The 18,974-nt window shown below is 43.4% G+C and overlaps 1 long non-coding RNA gene across 1 annotated transcript; it reads right to left on the minus strand.

Moving 5' to 3' along the window:
- Nucleotides 1-3,260: 3,260 nt before the first annotated feature.
- On the minus strand, nt 3,261-9,303 carry LOC143434614 (uncharacterized). The gene is made up of 2 exons (XR_013104235.1): nt 7,996-9,303; nt 3,261-4,495 (listed from the first exon to the last, which is right to left on the minus strand). It is a non-coding gene; the product is annotated as an uncharacterized LOC143434614 (long non-coding RNA).
- Nucleotides 9,304-18,974: the final 9,671 nt, after the last annotated feature.

Raw genomic sequence — 18,974 nt, forward strand, 5'->3', positions numbered from 1 at the left:
ACTGAACCCAGATCCTCTGGAAGAGTAGCACACACCTAACTGCTGGGCCATCTCTTGAGTTCTCCTAATCTGAGTTCTTGGTGCTTCACAAAATAGTTCCTATTTCAGGCTATTAAATTCAACTTCCTTTGATACAAAACAATGGATAACTGGGTCACTTGGTTTGATAAACGCTGGGTTTCTGGTAATTGTAAATCGTATTATTTTAAAACCATCATGTGGTCTGTGGTGATTCCCTGCAGGCTTCACAGCATGCCGGAAAAGAAAAACAATCCACAAAGAGTAGTTTTAGCCCTATTTAAACACAGCAGAATTTTTAAAAAGTATTCAGATAACAATGAACTCAGCCTTAACTACACAACAATTTACTTACCTTGAGATTCTTTACAGAGTGCATCTGGCTTCTTTCACAGGAATGGGTACTGCTGACTCAGAGATAGTGTGCGGGATTTAGGGTGTAGAGATCTTGGCTGAGGTGAACACAACACGTATGGGAGTCTGGGTTGCCCTCATCCTAAGATAACACAGAAGTCACTTAGGCCATCATAAAGCACAAGTGACATCACTCATAAGGATGGGTTTTATGGTCCAAAAGCAAAATGTTTAAGATTTCAGGGAAACAGTCTGGGATAAGAGAAGACATAAATTGTGGGAGACACAGGCAGAGCCTGTCTCAGCATACAGCAAAGGATCATGGGGTTGGAAAACTCCACCATTCCTGACATTCCAAGGAAGAGCAGCTACGCACCTTATTCTACTGAAGAGGTCAGCTGTGTGTTTAATTCCCCTGTGTGCACAAGGCCTATTTTGCCCTCCACAGTGGTTCATTTGCCAGATATAGGCTAAACATTGTCAAGAATGGCGCACAGGGCTGGGCTATAGCTCAAGTGGTCGAGCACTTTCCTGCATGTTTGACACACTAGGTTTAACTGATGGTGTTTCGAAAAGGAATGACTTACCTAGTGAATCCAAGCTTCGGACCCCATACTGTGTTGTTTACTTTTGGATTACTGTAACTAAAAAGTCCTTGACAGAAACAACCTAAGGGAAAGAAGATTTATTTTGGCTTCCAGTTTCAGATATATTTCAGTATCTCACAGAGAGGAAGATCCAATGGTGGAATAGCTCAGTCTGTGGCAGCGGGAGCTTGCACTGGTGGCTGTTCATATGACAGCGGACAGGAAGCAGAGAGAGAACAAGAAGGAAATGTGGCTATACAGTTCCTAGGCTCACACTTGTGACTAACTCCTGCCAGCCAGGACCTACTTCCTAAAGGCTCCTCAGCCTTCAACCAGGCCACCCTTCATAGTGTGGGATGATGCTATGCTGGAAAATGAGGGGGAAAAAGACAGCAATGTTCTTACTCAGAGCTGGACTCTGCATGCTGCTCCACTGACAGGCAGGTAAGATTTGCCCACTGCAGCATTAGCGGCATGACTGTTATAGGACTAACCAACCACGTCCCGATTGGCTTTGAGGCCTGTTCTACAGAATGGAACTCATGCTTGACACTCCAAACATTGTCACAACTGGTTGTGGGCGGCAGTTAATGCAGAGACTCATAACTTGTCCAAATGAATGCTCAACCCTAAATGGAACACCCATAGCATCCTTCCCCAGCATAAAGTTCAGTTAGCTTTCTGGAAAAGAAGGTAGATGCTTCCATGGGTAGGTTGCCCAGGTTCCAGTAGATGACCCCACATCTATGCACCTATGGGTAACACTGACTGGACTCACTGGGTTATAATAAGGACATGAATTTGGGAAGAGGCAATGTCAGGAGAGGTCCAGGGAGAATTGGAGGTAGCTGGATATGATCAAAACACAATATATATATATTTGAAATTCTCAAAGAATAAGTAAAAAAATCACCACTAAAATAATAGTGCTACGAGGTAGATAATGAGCATGCAAAACATCATCCCAAAGGGCCACATTTCAGAATCAAACCGTAGCACATGGCTTTAACAGCATCTTAGTACTGTCAGTAAAAGGATGAGAGGCTTGGTGTTGTGTGGCCTTTGCTTCTTCATTTAGTCATGAGAGACTGCGCTAGATGGCCTTCACAGAATTCATGCTCCTATCAGACAGGAGCTGAATAAAAAACAAATAATTGTTATTCCACACCACCGTTTGTAGTAGCATTACGTACAATAGCTAGAAAACAGGGACAGCCCATGTACATTCACAGACCTATGAACACAAACTGTGGTGAACTCTTACAAGGGATGCTGTCCAGCATGAAGTAAGTACAAAGTACCAGAGCTTGACTTGAAATCGTCCCCCTTACCAAAAGAAGACAGACAGGTACAAAGGGACAGATGTTTTATAAATGTGCTCCCAGAGGTCACCTAAAATAGGAAAACTCAGAAAGTAGGGCAGAGGTTACCCGAGAGGGACTGTGGTGTTATTGCTTAATGGGTTCAGAGTTCTGTTTGAGATGACCAAAGTTCTGGGCATGCACCCTGGTGGTGGCCTGTCTTTGCGAAAGTGCCAATGTTGTGAAATTAGATACGTAAAATGGTTTAAATGTTAAATGTAAAGTTTGTCATGGATGTTTTGCCATAATAAGAATTCAGTCTATTCCATTAAGCTTCTTCTCTGGAGCCTGACCTCTCCTCGCCAGAAAGAAGAAAGACGGATGTCCTAGCTCCATCCTGCCATCACCCAGGGTGCTCTAGAAATAAATTCTGTTTCATGATTGGTCCCCCAATGCAACCCAGCCCATTCATCTCATCTGTGGAGATTTCCAGATGCACCGGGGAGGAGCTGAGGGGCTTCTGTGATTATCTGATTCTTAACATCTTCACTTGGAGGGGGGGGGACTACAAAACACCAAAGACCATATTCTATGGAGGTGGAGGTGGGTGGGAGAAGCAATCTGGCTAGACTTTAAGCTTGATTGAAACCCAGCCCTGTGTGTTTCTTCTCACAGGTAGCAGTCAGCTTGCCTCTATAAATCTTAATTTCAATTTGTCACTTTTGTGCTCATCTGTGGGACAAGGAATTTCTAGAAGCAAAAAAAAAAAAAAAAAAAAAATGGCACTCTAATTAGATGATCATACGAAGCCTCTAACTTGAGTCGCCTTGATTCTCCTAAAGGTAGGAGCCACTATCAGCTTATTAGAACTGGCATGAACCATGAAGACAATCCAGTTGCAATGTGTTTTGATGTGACCCAACCCAGTAGAGGTTTCCTGAGCATAAAGCCCAGTGGCCTAGAATTAATTCAAGACAACATCATGAGCTCCATCAAGTCATTAAATTTATCTCTGTTCTTTATTTGCTTCATCTAGATAAGACAATTGGGAGAGATAAACTCTAAAGTGACTTCCCCAGGTCTATGAGTCAGCTACTTTCTGTATATTCTTTTTGTTCATTTAGGAATAAGGAAGTAACCATAATACTGGAAAATTATTGCATATAGACTGTATCTGTTTTCTCTCTATGGGCCAATTAATTCCAAGTCTTCTGTGAATAATACAGTATAAACATCTGTGTGGAGATAACACTTTTTTGCACACAACTCGTCTGTGACACATGGAAAGCTCACAAATTCCTTGATGGATGATGTCTCTCATGACAAGATGGCAGACACAAGAGGCCACAAAATACCAAACACCTCACCAGTGTTAGTACTGACAAATGGTACCAAAGCCATGTGCTATGGCTTGAATCTGCTGTGGCAGGCCTATAATCTCACCTACTCAAGATGCTGAGATGAGAGGGTCACAAGTTCAAGACCAGCCTGGGCAACTTAATAAAACCGTCTTGAAATAAAAATACAAAAAGGAATGGGGATATCTTAGAAATTTCTTCTCTTGAATTATAAAGCAAAAGTACCAAGCAAGTAGAAAATAAGGTTTGTAAAGACAACATATAATATTATATAACATTATATATACATGGACTTGTCTCATTGGAGTTGAAACTATATCATTCTATTCTATCTCTGCTCTCTCTCTTCCCCCAGCCCTGCAGCTTCTGGACAAGTTTGCAAACAGTCCATAGGTATCAGTCCTTCTCAGGAAACTGCTCTTCACAAAGCTGGTTTGCCTGTTCAGGAGGACCTTCCTGGGGTGAGGGTGGGGTGGAGGGGGGTTAGCGAGGGCACACTGCACTCAAAGACAGATCCACAGGAGAACAGAAATATCTGACACCCCCACCCCCACCCTGACTCACAACAGCTCTCAAAGGTCATAGCTTTGACTTTGTGGGCTATGTGCAAGCACCATGTCCATCAGCTGGAGAATTCACTGTTTCTCTCTGACACAGAGGTCGGACAGCACAGTGCAGCTTCCGCTGCAGTGAGACAACACACAGAGCTTAGCTTGATATGCATAGAAAACAATAGAGGAGATGCCCATGGCATGGGATCTTTGGTGAGATGCCCGTGGCCTGGGGTCTTTGGTGAGACTGAATTACAGCCTCATTTCTCCCTCTGCTCAGTTTGGCTTCTCTGCTTCCTCTCACAGGAGTTGGTCCTAAGGGCAACCTGCAAGGAAAAACTGCATGTTGGCTTATGTTTTGCTTCCGTTTCCCAGGCAACCCAACTTGTATCTCACTCATTAGCTCTCCCAGTGGCATAATGGAGCAGATTAGGAAGCTTGTGGGAGGGATGTTTCTGTGGTCATCCCAGCAGAAAACAATAGAGCCGAGCTTTAAGCCCAGGTATCCTAGTTCTGGATCCGTGTTCCAAGCTACTGTACAATTCGACTTCTTTGATTTTTGCATTCAACATATTGAAGCAGCATCACACAAGTGTGTGCATCTATGTATTTCCTGAATAGTTTGCATGTCTCCGTGCATACCTATAAATGTCAATGCAAGTGTAGACCCAAGAAAATGACTTTCAAAATAAGTCATTGACATTTGCAACCTAGGACACAACTCAGCCATCTTAAGTACACTGCCTTCCAAACTCCTGTAGAGATAGCAATGAGGACACACAAGGAATGCTCCGTGACATCCTATAGGTGAGAAGAACCGAGGGCAGAGAGCGTCCAGTACAGTTCCACAGAGTCACATAGATAAGAGGATCTATTCTCCACATGCCTAACATCATGATTAGCAGTTCCAGGCTTGGTAGGAGTAATGGCTAATCATTGGACCACAAGCACACCCTGGTGTGCCCTGTTACCTCCCATGACCCTCTCTCACTATACATATCCGTGCAGAAGCCCAATCAGAGGCCAGTAGCTGTAGAGAAAAAAACTTCTGGACTGTGCTGGAACTGGTGGAACAGGTCTGTAGTCTCAGTTCCTTGAGAAGTTGGAACAGTTCAAGACTAGGCTGGGAAACTTGAGACTCCCCTCCCTCGAAAATAAAACATCCAAACAGGACTGGGGATATGGCTTAGTGGTAGTAATCCTGTTGGGCTTGCTGGAGGCCCTGGGTCCAGTCCTTTGTGTGTGTATGTGTGTGAGAGAGAACACCAAGGGTAGGATGGGGGAAAGAAGAAAGGAGGGGCAGGAAAGAAAAAAGGGAGAGAGGTGTTCCCGAAAGCTATTTGTCAATTTGACACAGAGAAGAGAGAGCCTCAATTGAGAAAATGCCTCCATAAGATCTGGCTATAGGCACGCCTGTAGGGCATTTTCTTAATTAGCAATCAATGGGGGTGGGCCCAACCCATTATGGGTGGTATCACTCCTGGGCTGGTGGTCCTGGGTTAAAAAAAAAAAAAAAAAGAGCATGCAGAGCTAGCCAGTAAGCAGCGCCCCTCCATGGCTTCTGTAATCAGCTTCTGCCTGCAGGCTCCTGCCCTGTGTGAGTTCCTGTCCTGACTTCCTTAGATGATGAACAGCAGTGTGGAAGTGCGAGCCAAATAAACCCTTTCCTCTCCAACTTGCTTTTCGGTCACGGTGTTTCATCATGTCACTAGTAATTCCAACTAAGGCAGAGGTAAAGGATCTTTCTCCTGTTTCAAGGGGGTGTCCCAGTTAGGCTGCTGTGTAGACCAGTGCCTGGTGTAGTGACGACAGAGAAGTTTCTAGACCCAGTTCAGGTCAGCTAACACCACCCAATGGTTCTAGGAAAACTACAGATGCACCCTGGCTTGTTTTTTTTTTTTTTTTTCTCATGAGGATTTGTTCTGCTTTCTTATAAAATAACTGTGACAAACGTTGCCTGGAGATCACAGGTACATTGACCAAGGCACCCATCCTCACCTCCTGGAAAGAGAAGCACAGAGTGGGGATTGTTGGCTTGTTTTATTATGTATTTTATAATATTAATTTATTGAATTTAAAGTGTTTCATAATCTTATCTTTCTCCCCACCGATACTGAAATCTCGCCTGTATCATTAATGTCTGCATGCTTCTCCTTGCTGACATATATCTGCTCAGTAGATATGGGCATGTAACAGGGTAATGTAGGCTTCAACGGCTAAATCTTTTTCCATGAGATCCCTAGTAAGAGTAATAGCAGCGAAGTCCTGTGCAGAAAGCAATTCCCCTGCAGCACAGTCTTCGCACGCTTGCATCATGGTTCAGTCCACAAGGCCTTATTTCCCAGCTTGGGTTATGGAGTTACTCATTGGATCTTGACAGACTCAGCAGTGGACACCTAACTGAAGACGATGACTAAGCATCTCCTGGTCTAGCAGTAGGCAGTTGCTCTGCGGGTATTGGGGGAGCCTCATGACTGACAGTTCAAGGAGCCACTCTTATGCAGGCATCTCCTGCTGCTGAGTTCCTGGTTGCAAAGGCTGTGCCATGCTCAGAGGATGGCGTTTCCAGGTGCTTCTACCTGTCTCACTTTCTCTCTGTGCCCTCTTGTTGTATGGCCCATGGGCCTTAAACAGGGTTGTTCCATCCTTTCTATAAATGTAACACTGCTACAGGAAGGGTGGTGACAAACTAATATTTTTTTTCTCTCTCTCTCTTTATTTTGGCCAAGCCGTAAGTAAACCTGTTTTTTTCAAAACCACACTTTTGTGTCCCTGTTCCATTCTGTTTTGCTTTGCTGTTTTGTTTTGTCAAGAAGAGAGCAAAGGGCTCCAGATACAGATTATGGGCTTAATGATTCTCTAATTTCTAGGTGAAAGGTCCCAGACAAGGTCAGTAAGACAAATTCAGCTTGCAAGAAAACCGACTTTAGCTTGATGTTGTGTTTTAAACTTGAGTTAGCTCACAGTAAACTTTCAGATCGTTGAGGGAAAGGACATCCAGTGACAAGTGACAACTTGGAATCCATCCCATGGGAGGGCACCAAACCCTGACACTATTGCAGATGCCATGTTGTGCTTGCAGACAGGAGCCTAGCATGGCTGTCCTCTCAGAGAGGCCCTACCAGCAGCTGACTGAGACAGATGCAGATACTTACAGCCAAGCATCGGACTGAGGTCAGGGAAGAGTTAGGAGAAAGACTGAAGGAGCTGAAGAGGATGGCAACCCCATAGAACAATATCAACCTACCCAGACCCCTAGGAGCTCCCAGAGACTGAGCCATTAAACAAAGTAACATACATGGGTTGGTCTGAGGCCTCTGGCACATATGTAGCAGAGGACTGCCTGTCTGGCCTCAGTGGGAGAGGATGTGCCTGTAGAGACTTGATGCCCCAGGGAAGGGGGATGCGAGGTGAGAGGGGATAAGGAGTGTGTGTGTGTGTGTGTGTGTGTGTGTGTGTACTTTTTCTGTGGCAAAGGAGAGGGGGAATGGTGTGAAGAGCTCTTGGAGGGGGAATGGGGAATGGGGCAACATTTGGAATGTAAATAAATAAAACAACTAAAAGAAATAAAAAGGAAAAGAAAAAAAATGTTCAAGGAGCCCACCTTATCTCCACCTCGAATCAGTTGGATGGGGCAAAAGAGTGAATTCTTTTAGCCAAGCCCAGGGGCCTGACTTCACCTTAGTCCTGGTCATGCTCTACTGAGGTCTTGCCACTGAGAAGAAGCTCTAATGCATAGGATTGGGGTTATTTCTGGAGCTCTTACTTGCCCTAGATTGTTCAACCTCTGAGATCTGTGGACCCAGGGGACTGATAGAGTACTTGCCATGTTTGAGACTTGGCTTTGCAGTGTCCCCAGGTGTACTTGAACATGCTGGTTGTGTATATCCTGCAGGTATCCTTGGGGCCCGGAACAGCCTTTGAGCCTTGCTGTTTCTTCATTCCTCACCCCTGACCACAGCTGAGTCCTTATCTTACCCTGTCTTTATCTCTGGTGGCTTGCATCACTTGTTGTTTTCTCTGTTTTCTTTCTAACTGGTCTGGTTCTGCCAAGGTCCAAGTTAACATTCTGTTTCTCACCTATACACTTTCTAATGGCTGCTGCATCCTAAAGACTGGAGTCAGAGCTGTCCAGAAAGGACTGTCCTCCACCAGCTTCTGAATCTTCTTCCGGCCTCCATCTTCTGCCTCAGAGCACACCGAGTTCCTCTTGACTCCTCTGTACAAATAGCCTGTTCAGCAGGGCAGACTTTGTACTACTTCTCTTCTACCTGGAACATGGGCCTCAGGATTCACAGGCCTTTGAATATCAAAGATCAGCACTCAAAAAGAAAAAAAAAAAAAAAGAAAAAGAGGGCTGGCAAGCTGGCTCACCAGGAAGGCTCTTACTGCCCAACCCTGTGGCCTGAATTCAGACCTTGGGACATAGTCCTTCCTCCAGTCATGACAGAAGAAGAGAATTTGCTCCTAAAAGTTGTTCTCTGACCTCCACATGCCTTCATAAGTAAATACTTGTAATTAAAAATGAATATTAATGCATGAAGTGTACACTTTATTGGGCAAAATATAAGATACCGTGAATGGTCTATCATGTATTCTGACCTTGATTTCACAAGAGAAATAGCAATATTGCCAAAGCACAAAACACATCACCCCAACCCCAAAGTTCTTTACAGTAGATAAACTTAGCTGCTTGAACGCTTTCTGTGGTGCTTTCTTTCCCCCTTTCAGACCAGTGAAACCAATCACCTCATCTCTTGTAGGCTTACCTATTTACTCACCCATCTTTTATTTCTTTCCAGAAAGTTCTGACCATCCTAGAGGATCAAGCTTGAGTGCTACTGAAAGGTCCGGGACTCCCCAGAAAGGAGGTCCACTTAAGTCACAGGATAGCACGCACCCAAAGGACACATGAGAGACCGTCTTGCTGTAAAGCACATGAGGTGGTTTATTAAATCAGAGCTCTGGGCCAGCCCATATCCCCATATCTCACATAGGGGATAGAGGGACTGACCTCGTGGCTCAGGGGTCTAGCGCTTATATATGGGCGGGGTGGGGAAAAAGCGAACTTTCGTGCGGGTGCACAGGATTGGTTGTTTTACTTTTTTTTTTTGTGAACACTAGCATGCCATACCATGGGGGCAGGGTGTAGTTCCTCTCTTGGCCAGTCAGTTTCTGGGATGTTCTTAACAGGCCTTTGTCCTGTAACTCCCCCTCCTCTGTAACTAATTAGATGGACCCAAACCTGCTGGCAGGTGCTTTTCTGCCCAAGGTCTAAGGCGAAAAAATTTACACATATTTCATAAAATGCCCTTTATAATTTTTCACTCTACACTACATCTTGGGAGTGGGGTAGTCTTTAGGGACGGAGACAGGTGGACCCTGATGCACTTGTCACATGAACTAAATGTTTGTTTGCATGCTTGTGGGGCATGTTCCTGTGACTTGTCCATAGGTTCACTGGCTGTCAGTCCAGTCTGACAGGCCAGAGAGCATGTGTCACATGGCTTCAGGCCTCTGGTTGGTATTGGCTGTAGGACCCGACAATACAATAACTGTATTCTGGAGTTCCTAGAAGCTACCTGCTACCACTTACCCTGCCTGCAATTGTTGTGTCAAGTACACAGTGAGGAAGTGCCGGCCTCGTGGTGCATGTTTTGTTTCTGGGAAGAAAACAGGCCTCTCTTTGTGTTCATCCTTCACTTGCAAATTCTGGGCACCTTTGGGTGCCTTCTCTGTACTCAATCTCAGGTTTGAGATTGGCTGCCCGAGCCCGCCTAAGTCACAGTGGTGTGAGGCTCTAAAGGAGCTGAGCACACATGCCAAATTTTAGGTTTCTGTCTCCTTGATATCTCCTTGGGGGCCTGACAGCTTATTGGGAATTTTATAGAATGTTCACAGAAGCCGGTCTGCTCTCTAGGTGCTTGGGTTAAGAAGTAGATACTTCCTTTTCTTTCTCTCTATTGGGGGGTGGTGTGGTTGTAGGGATGGGAGGACAAGCCAGTAAGCAGCAGTCCTCTGCAGCTTCTGTTTCTCTTCCTGCCTTGACTTCTTTAGATGATAGCCTGTAACCTGAAAGCCAAATACACTCTTTGCTCTCCCAAACCATCAGCATTTTATCAGAGCAATGGAAAAGTAAACTAAGACAATGAGACAGGAGGCTAGCCATGAGTTCAAAATCAGCTTGCACTACATTATAAAATAGTCCCTGTCTCAAAAAGTTTTCTTTTCATTACTTACCCCTGAAGGCTTGTGTGTTCAAACCTGCCTAGGAGCAAGGAAGACCTTTTCACATTCTCAAAGAAATGGCTTGATAAACACACACACACACACACACACACACACACACACACACACACACACACACAGAGAGAGAGAGAGAGAGAGAGAGAGAGAGAGAGAGAGAGAGAGAGAGAGAGAGAGAGGTCGTCTTTGGTTAAGTTAATGAAAGCAACACTTAGCCAACAATCCAGGGCAATAGAAATGGAGAGACAGACAGACAGACAGACAGACAGACAGACAGACAGACAGAAGCTCTTTATTTTATTATGACAGGATTAGCTCTTTCCTGTATCTTTTGGGTTTGGTAGTTGGTTGCATGGGTGAAAGGGGCAGGTGGCATGAAGGACATTCTGTGTCAGTAGCGACCTTATCAGGGTCACCATGGGCTAACTTCTCTGAAGCTGAGGCTAGGGATGGTGGAGAAAGCAGCCTAGCTGGGCCTTTCCCAAGCTGGCAGCAATCCCCATTCCTGCATCCCTGGAGGATCTCAAAGTCCTATGTGTCACAGCTCACAGCATCTGCTCACCCACTCAGGGCCTTTAGGTGCTTGTCAGTTCCTATGTCCCTCCATCACTTCTTTGGGGGGGGGGGAGGGCTATTCTCAGCTTGTGCAGCAAACCCAACCCACACCACTTACAGGTTCCTTGCCCTAGTGACTTAAACTCTAGGGCAATTCATCTTGATTTTTGTTTTTATTTTTTAATTTTAAGCATTTTTTCCCTGTTATTTGGTGTATGTCTGCACATGTACACATGCTTGCCAAGCTGTGGGCAGAGGTCATAGGTCAACCTCCAGGACTCAGGTGTCTCCTCACACCATATAGTAGGTCTTGAGGATTGAGTTTTGTCGGCATCCCTGCATCTTAGGGAACTTTAAGCCCATCAACTACATCTTTCTGCATCAGACTTTAAGCTTTGGACTGGACTTAAGTTCCTTCCCTTATAGTCTTGGCAAGGCAGGCCTCTGTCAGATAGCTGCTTAGGTGTCTTTGCTCCCAGACTTTGTATCCACATTGCATCATGTCTCAGGGTTAGCTTTGATCCAAACAAAACCCTTTTGTGGTATAGCTAGCTGTGATGTGCTCACTTATAATCCCAATGCTCAAGAGATGGACACAGGACTAGGAGTATGAGCTAATATATTCTGCACACTGAATTCCATGCCAGACTGGGGTTATTGAGTAAGAACTTGTCTCAAAAACAGAAAAGATGTTTTTTAAGGTTTTGTCGTAGGGCAGAATGGGAGGGGGATAATGACTGGACTAAAAAAAGGTAATAAAAAAAAGTTTTATTGCAAAAGCTTCAATAGACTGTGATAAGAAATGGTCACATCCTCCTTTATCTCATTTTGTTTGCTTGCTTTTTTGTTTGAGACAGAGTTTCTCTGTGTAAGTGCCCGGCTGTCCAGGAAATTTTGTAGACTATGCTAGCCTTGAACTCACAGAGATCTGCCTGACTCTGCCACCTGAATGCTGGGATCAAAGGTGTGGGCCACCAGAGCCTTTCTTTTGAGAGGGAATCAGGAACTAAGAGTAGCTCAGTTGCTAGTGAGCTTGCCCACCCTTAGGGTTCCACCCCCAGTACAGCACCTTCAGACAATTCTGAACAGTGTTGCTGTGAATCTGATGGGCAACTGATTGCTAGTCTTCATCCAAACACCTCCAGCTGAGCCACACCCCCTAACACTGCCATGTAAAGGAATTAAGGTTCTAACATCTAAGCTTTTTGTGGGTACACTCAAATCTTAGGAGGCAACTATTAATGGCTACATAGGGAAGACTCTATATAGGATTATATAAGCAAATTAGGATATATTCAGTATATGGCACGTGGGATGATGAGGTAGCTATCCCTGATTACAGAGTATCTGTATGTAAGGCAATGAAATACAGACTGCATCAAACACACACCCCTTCCAGCCTCTGGTGTGTGGTATTTGAAAGTAAGTCTACCTTCGATTTCTTATTGGAGCAATTGGCATGACTCTCCTGTTACCTTTCAAACTGGAAACAACTCAGAAGTTAATCTCTTGAGGTGCTTGGTAAAAATCATAGCCCATTCATATATGCTTTTAACAATTATGTTCTTAAAGATTTCTGAGTGAGATGAGCAAAAATCCTAGAATGTATGCTGAACACAGAAAAGCAGACCATGAAACACCTGATGTATATAACTCATACACTGTATATAACATATATATGTATATATATAACTCACATGTAATATAATTTATTTATAATATATGCATACACACATATATATACATACATATATGTGAATTATATATATTCCTCTGAGAGATGAGGTGGTGAATTATTTTATCCTCTTTTCTAAAATTTTTTTTTGAGTTTAGTTATTTAATTCTTACTTTTAAAGTACTATTCTTAAACTGAATTCTCTTTAGAAAGATTTATTTATTTTTATTTTATGTGTATGAGTTTGGCCTGCAATGTGTGTATGTGTACTACTTTTTGTGTTTGGTGCCCGAGGAAGTCAAAAGGAGACACAGACTTTTCTGAAACTAGAGTTAAGGCTGACTGTGGGACACCATGTGGGTTCTGGGGACCAAACCCAGGTCCTCTGCATGAGCAACCAGTGCTCTTAACCATGGAGCCATCCCTCCATACCTGTCGAAAAATCTGTAAAGAAAAGACATAAGAAAAGTAGAAGGTGGCAGGGAGGGAAACTAGCATACAGGAAGCTGCAGGGAGGGAAATTAGCATACAGGAAGCTGCAGGGAGGGAAATTAGCATACAGGAAGCTGCAGGTTACCAAGGCTATGTGGGAAACGCAGTTAGCTAGGAGCTTCCTACAGTGAAGAGTCACTGCATAGCTGACTGGCAAACAGCGATTCTTTGAACCCTTGCTTGGGGCTCCTAATTGTTTGGAAGCCCTGCCAACAGGTTACTGGAAGTTCACCCATGAGCTGGACAACTGGGCTGGCGAGATGGCTCAGCTTGTAAAAGCACCCGCCGTGCAAGCCTGGGGCCCTGACTCTGATCCCTGGAACCCACAGTGGAAGGAGAGAACTGACTTTTGAAAGTTATCCCTGAGCTCTACTGCATGACACACACGCACACGCACGCACGCACGCACACCCTCATGCATGCATGCACACACACGTGTACACACACACGAATACAAAATAAAACTATTTTTCAAAAAAGAGTCTAACAACTGCTACATTGTAGACAGTCTCCTGTGATGAGCACGGGGATAGAACATAGTCAGCTGCTGCCTTCTGGGAATGTATGTGTGAAGTGAATACTAGGAGCGGGTGGGAATCTTTTCCTTACTCTGGACAACTAATGTAGGGAAGGAAGATTCTGGCTCACAGTTGTAGCAGTTTCAAGTCAACAGTACTGGCCTGTGTGAAATAGAGCATCCTGGAAGATGGGTTCAAAGTTGCTTACCTCGGACAGATGGAAGTAGAGCAAGACAGGAAGGGGCCAGGGATCTGATGTACCTTTCAAAGACAATTCTTGGGGTCTGCTTCCTCCAACCAAGCTTCACCTACTAATAGTCTATTCAGCTAAGAATCTAATCCATCAATGAAGCCATCAACTGATTTATCCATTAATAAAGTTAGGTCTTCGTGGTCCAATCACTTCTCAACAGTGCCGGCAGCTGGGGACGAAGCCTCAACCAATGATCTTTGAAACTGCTTTTTAAAAAGTCCAAACCATCGCAAAATAGAATGATGTTCAGAGAACAACAAATGTAGGCCTGGTATTGAAAATATTTTGCTCAATTTTAACTCTAAAAGGAGAGTCTTTGGTCTTGACCTAAAGTGTTGGTAAGGGTCTTTGGCCTGGTACTCACTGACATGACCACAACCCAATGCTAACAATGTTGCCAAACTTTACTTCACTTTTTACACACACCTCTCATTTCTGGAGCAACTGTGCATTCTGATTTCCAGTGCACGCTAATTGGTACTTTCTTCTCTTAGCCTTTGCACAGATCTTTCCTTTCACCGAGAATGACCTCCAGGAGAAACCCCTAAGGGCTCGAGCCAGAAAATAATTTAGAGCATTTCTCTTAAAATATTTCTTTAAATTTTACTTGCATGGGTGTTCTTCCTGTGTGTAGTCTGTGCACCACATGCATGCCTGGTGTCGGTGAAGGCCATGATAGAGGGTCAGATGCCCTAGAACAGGAGTTACAGACTGTAGTGAGCTGCCATGTGGATGCTGAGACTAGAACCCTGGTCCTCTGGAAGAGCAGACAGTAGCCATCTCTCCAGCCTCAGCAGTTTTTAACTGAGGAGCACGGGATTGGTTTATTTTCAACATCCTGTCACTCTTTGATGTTTTGTTTGTTTCTGTGCTGCCGGGATCAAACAGCAAGCTCTTCCTACTGCTGAGCTGACATCCCTTTCCCCCTTGCATCCAGAACACCAGAACACCGCCTCCTCCTTTGAAGTTAGGTATGGCGTTGATATGACTAAGTTCTAGCTGACAGAACCATGTGAAATTCTCCACTGTTGCAACAGAGGCAGCAGCTTAATCTGGGGAAATCAGTAGCTTAGGAAACTGACTAGTGAGGACGGAAGCTAAGTGGTTGAAGACCTGGGACCCGGACTCTCACCAACTCCCTGGCAGGGAACTACCCATCTGTCAGGAGCCGACATACACATTTTAGACTTTGTGTAGTTTAGAGTCAACACACCTTGACTAATACACTTTAGAGCATGAGTTTATTATGACACATATTGGTTTCTATTGTTTTTATATTTCTGGCTGTTCGGCTAAGCCTTGTATGGCTTGGATCTGAAAACCTGACCAAAGGAATGAGGGAATGAAGAAAGACACACAGACACATGGACAGAAAAGCTGTGGTCAGGTGGGCTGGGTTTAGTCTAACACAATGTCACCAATTATCTCAAAGACTCAGAACCCCAGCATGTTTACTAAGTACAGTCCAAGGGTTGGGGTGGGGATGGCAGGGATGAAACCATTCTCCGTAGGTCTCTGTAGACCAGCAGTTTGTAAACACCTGGGAAGAGGACATTGCAGTTTCTAATTTTTTTCCACACTGGTCAATCATATCTAAACACTCACAGTGGAAGTGTTTTGCCTCTCCCTTGGGTCTGAGGCATTGGGGTCCTTGACTTCGCTGTCCCCATATCAACAAAACACATTCACTCAGGACTTTTCCTGCTCTCTACACATTCATTCAAGGTTTCTTCAGCTCCCACAGTCTTCTCTCTTTGATTAGATACAACTTCCCCTTGGACATATCCACTTAAAAGTCATATTTTTCCAGACAGATCTTCAGCACAGAGACATGCATACCTTTGGTAAAGGAAGTGTCATTGAATAGTTCTCAAATAGGATGAATCTGGGTCTGTTCTTATTATTACTGTTCTTGCTTTCATGAAGGTTGTTTTCCAGGAGTCCCTAAGATGCTTATATAAAACAGTGTAGTTCCTTCATATAAAACAGTGTAGTACCTATGTATGATCTGTGAGCATCCTTTAGGACACGTCACATAATCTCAAGATTATGTATGCTATCCAATATAATACATATATAATCTAATAGCACAGTACATGCTATTGTAAATAAACATTATACATTACCATTCGGAGAATAAGGAATGTATATTTGGTAGATGTACAATTTTTCCAAGGATATGCTTGGTTGGATCTGTAGAAGTGGAACTCTGTAACATGGGAATCATCAAAGAAATTATTTTTGCAGTGCTAGAGGTCAAACTCAAGGTTTTGCTCACAGTACCATGCACTTGTCCACTGAGCTACATTTCCAGTTCTCGTCAGGTTTTAGAAATTAATGTTAAGTTAGCATATAAAATAGTGGGTTTCATGATGACATTTCATACCTGTATATTGTTGCCCTTCGTTCATATCCACCTCCTCGTACCTTCTCTTGTCCCCGCTCCTTACTCCCACTTGTCTCTATAACCTTTCACCTGCTTTCATATATATAATACAAATGTAGATTCTGTGTATGAGGGGAAAGTGTGTGATATCTTTCTTGCAATTGGTAAGTTTTGCTGTTGAAGAAGTTGGGATCTAATATCATCTTATAGAGTAGCAATCTAAGGAAAAATTATAATGGTTATGTCCAAAATCCACTTAGAATTTCACTGAGAGATATTTGCCACCACAATCCTGGAATGTCATGGAAGTAAATATAGGACAGGGAAGTAGGTCAGGAAGGGGCTCAAGGCTTCCTGATCCAACTCTACCACCCCTACTGTGTGTCCTTCAGCTGCGGTTCCCCAAGGGCATACTGTGGACCTGTAATTAAGTGGCATTCAATCACACATCTGTATACCTGCCCTCACCCAAGGTTTACCGCGATCCAGTGAATCTATGTTTTGTTTTATTTTAACTGAATTTAGAGCATAAAATGGATAGTGTACTTCCATGAGAGGAGAAAGATCACAGGAAAACTCCTTTAGTAAATATAAATATGAAATGGAAAAATAAACACATTTTTAACATGATCTGGTAAAGGAAATATTCTCTTTACCAGGAGACTAGAGAATCTGCCAAGAGTTATCAAACAAGGAAGTCCAAGGTTCCCTTGCAGGATCTCGATAAATATTTGTTGATTTACTGGTCAGCGTGCTAATTCAAGCAGAGAAGGAATTCTGTCTCTGTTTTAAAGTCAGATAGTCTAAGTGCTCATTCAGAACAAAAATATGCTTTGTGTTCCGCTCAGCAACCCTACTATCCCCTTATTCAAACATACACCAGAAACAATCTGATGTAGCCTTTGGCAAACAACTATGGAACGTTCATACCGGGCTCCTTCCTTTTAGGCAAATATTGCCAGGTACTTTTAGCTATTGAGAATACCATCTAATCTATGCATCAAGCTCAACATAGCAGGTTTAAATCCAAGATCCCTTAGGAATTTCACCAAAAAAAACCAAAACAAAACAAAATAACCCCCCCCCCCCCCAAAAAAACCCAACTTTACCCTTGCAGAGTGCCTTTGTTCCCCACCCATGGGCTCTTAGAATAAACCTCAAAAGATGACTGTAGCAGAGCTTTCAAGGCAGAAAGGCTCTGAGATCCTTTCAAACATGCAGCAATCAGAACTATTGATTCTGAAATTGAGCAATTTCCAGTGGTATCCTTGAATTGCCGCATTATAGTAATTAGAAGGCATCTTCTATTCAACGCATCTTCTATTCAACGCATCCCAGATTGCATTCCATTCAAGCACATTCAAAAATGTATTTTTATTCAACATATTCAACATGAAGTGTTCATCCTTCAGAAACTATTCTTCACTTGGCAGCCTCAGCCCGTCGGTGCCTCCTACTTTTATTCTGAAGCCTTGGAGAGCATTTGAATGAAAGATTGGTATTTCACGCTCATTTAAATTATGATTATTTTAAGGAAGTATACCCGAAAGAACAACATTTAAAATAGTGGAACTTCTTCCAAATTGGCATGATTTGTCCAGAATGCGTGACACTTGTTCCACACTTAGTCCTCTATCTTGTGGCTGTCCCCACTGTGTGGTAGCAAGCCGCTCCAGTCCTCAGGGTAAAGCAAGCCATGAGCCAGGGGCAGAGACTTTCATGAGTGGTTTTCATACAGAGCTGTTTAAAAAATTATTGCTTTAAATAATTTAGCATCTTTCTAATCCTGAGACAGAATCAGCTAAGCTTTTATAAATTAGTAATTTTGGAAATGTCCTATGCATGACTATGTAACCACCGAGAAGAGTCAGACAAGAAAGGCCAGCACGGTTCATCATCCATCAACAGTGCAGTTAACTTAGCAGAAAAACTGTATGCTAAAAAAGGGACAGCCTGGGGGCTGGGAAGATGCTCAGGGGAGTTAGAGCACAAACTGTTCTCGCTGAAGATCTCAAGTGGGTTCCCAGCACCCAAACGGTGATTCATAGCCATCAGAAGGTCTAGTTCCAGAAGATCCAGTGTGGCCTTCTGACCTCCATTGCCCCCGCTCCCTCCAGTAAACATGTATACATATGTGCAGACAAAACACCCATACACTTAAAACAAATAAACCTTCAAAAAAAAAAAAAAAAGAGACAGTTCAGAGTGTGCTAGATGGTTCAGTGGGTCATCTGTCACAGAGCCTGATGATCAGATGTCAATCCTCAGGACACACATAGTGAAAGGAAAGAATCCCCTTCCTCCAACACACACTAAATAGATAGATAGATAGATTGATAGATAGATAGATGATAGCTAGAGAGATAGATGATAGATAGAGAGATAGATAGATAATAGATAAACAGACAAACAATAGATAGGAAGAAAGAAAGAAAGAGCAAAAGAAAGAAAGAAGATAGATAGATGGGTAGATAGATAGATAGATAGATAGATAGATATACATAAAAAAATTAAAAGACAGTACAAAGACATTTTTAAAACACCACTAACAACAACAACAAAAACTACTTGGAAATTTATGTATGCTGTGACAGCCCATCTCCTCCCTGTCTGGCAAGGATATTATGTATAGGAGGATTAAGGGTTAAGGGAATTTCAAAGGAGACTGTTCTTCAGGAAT

Source organism: Arvicanthis niloticus, chromosome 16 (assembly GCF_011762505.2).
Source record: "Arvicanthis niloticus isolate mArvNil1 chromosome 16, mArvNil1.pat.X, whole genome shotgun sequence".
Lineage (NCBI taxonomy): Eukaryota > Metazoa > Chordata > Mammalia > Rodentia > Muridae > Arvicanthis > Arvicanthis niloticus.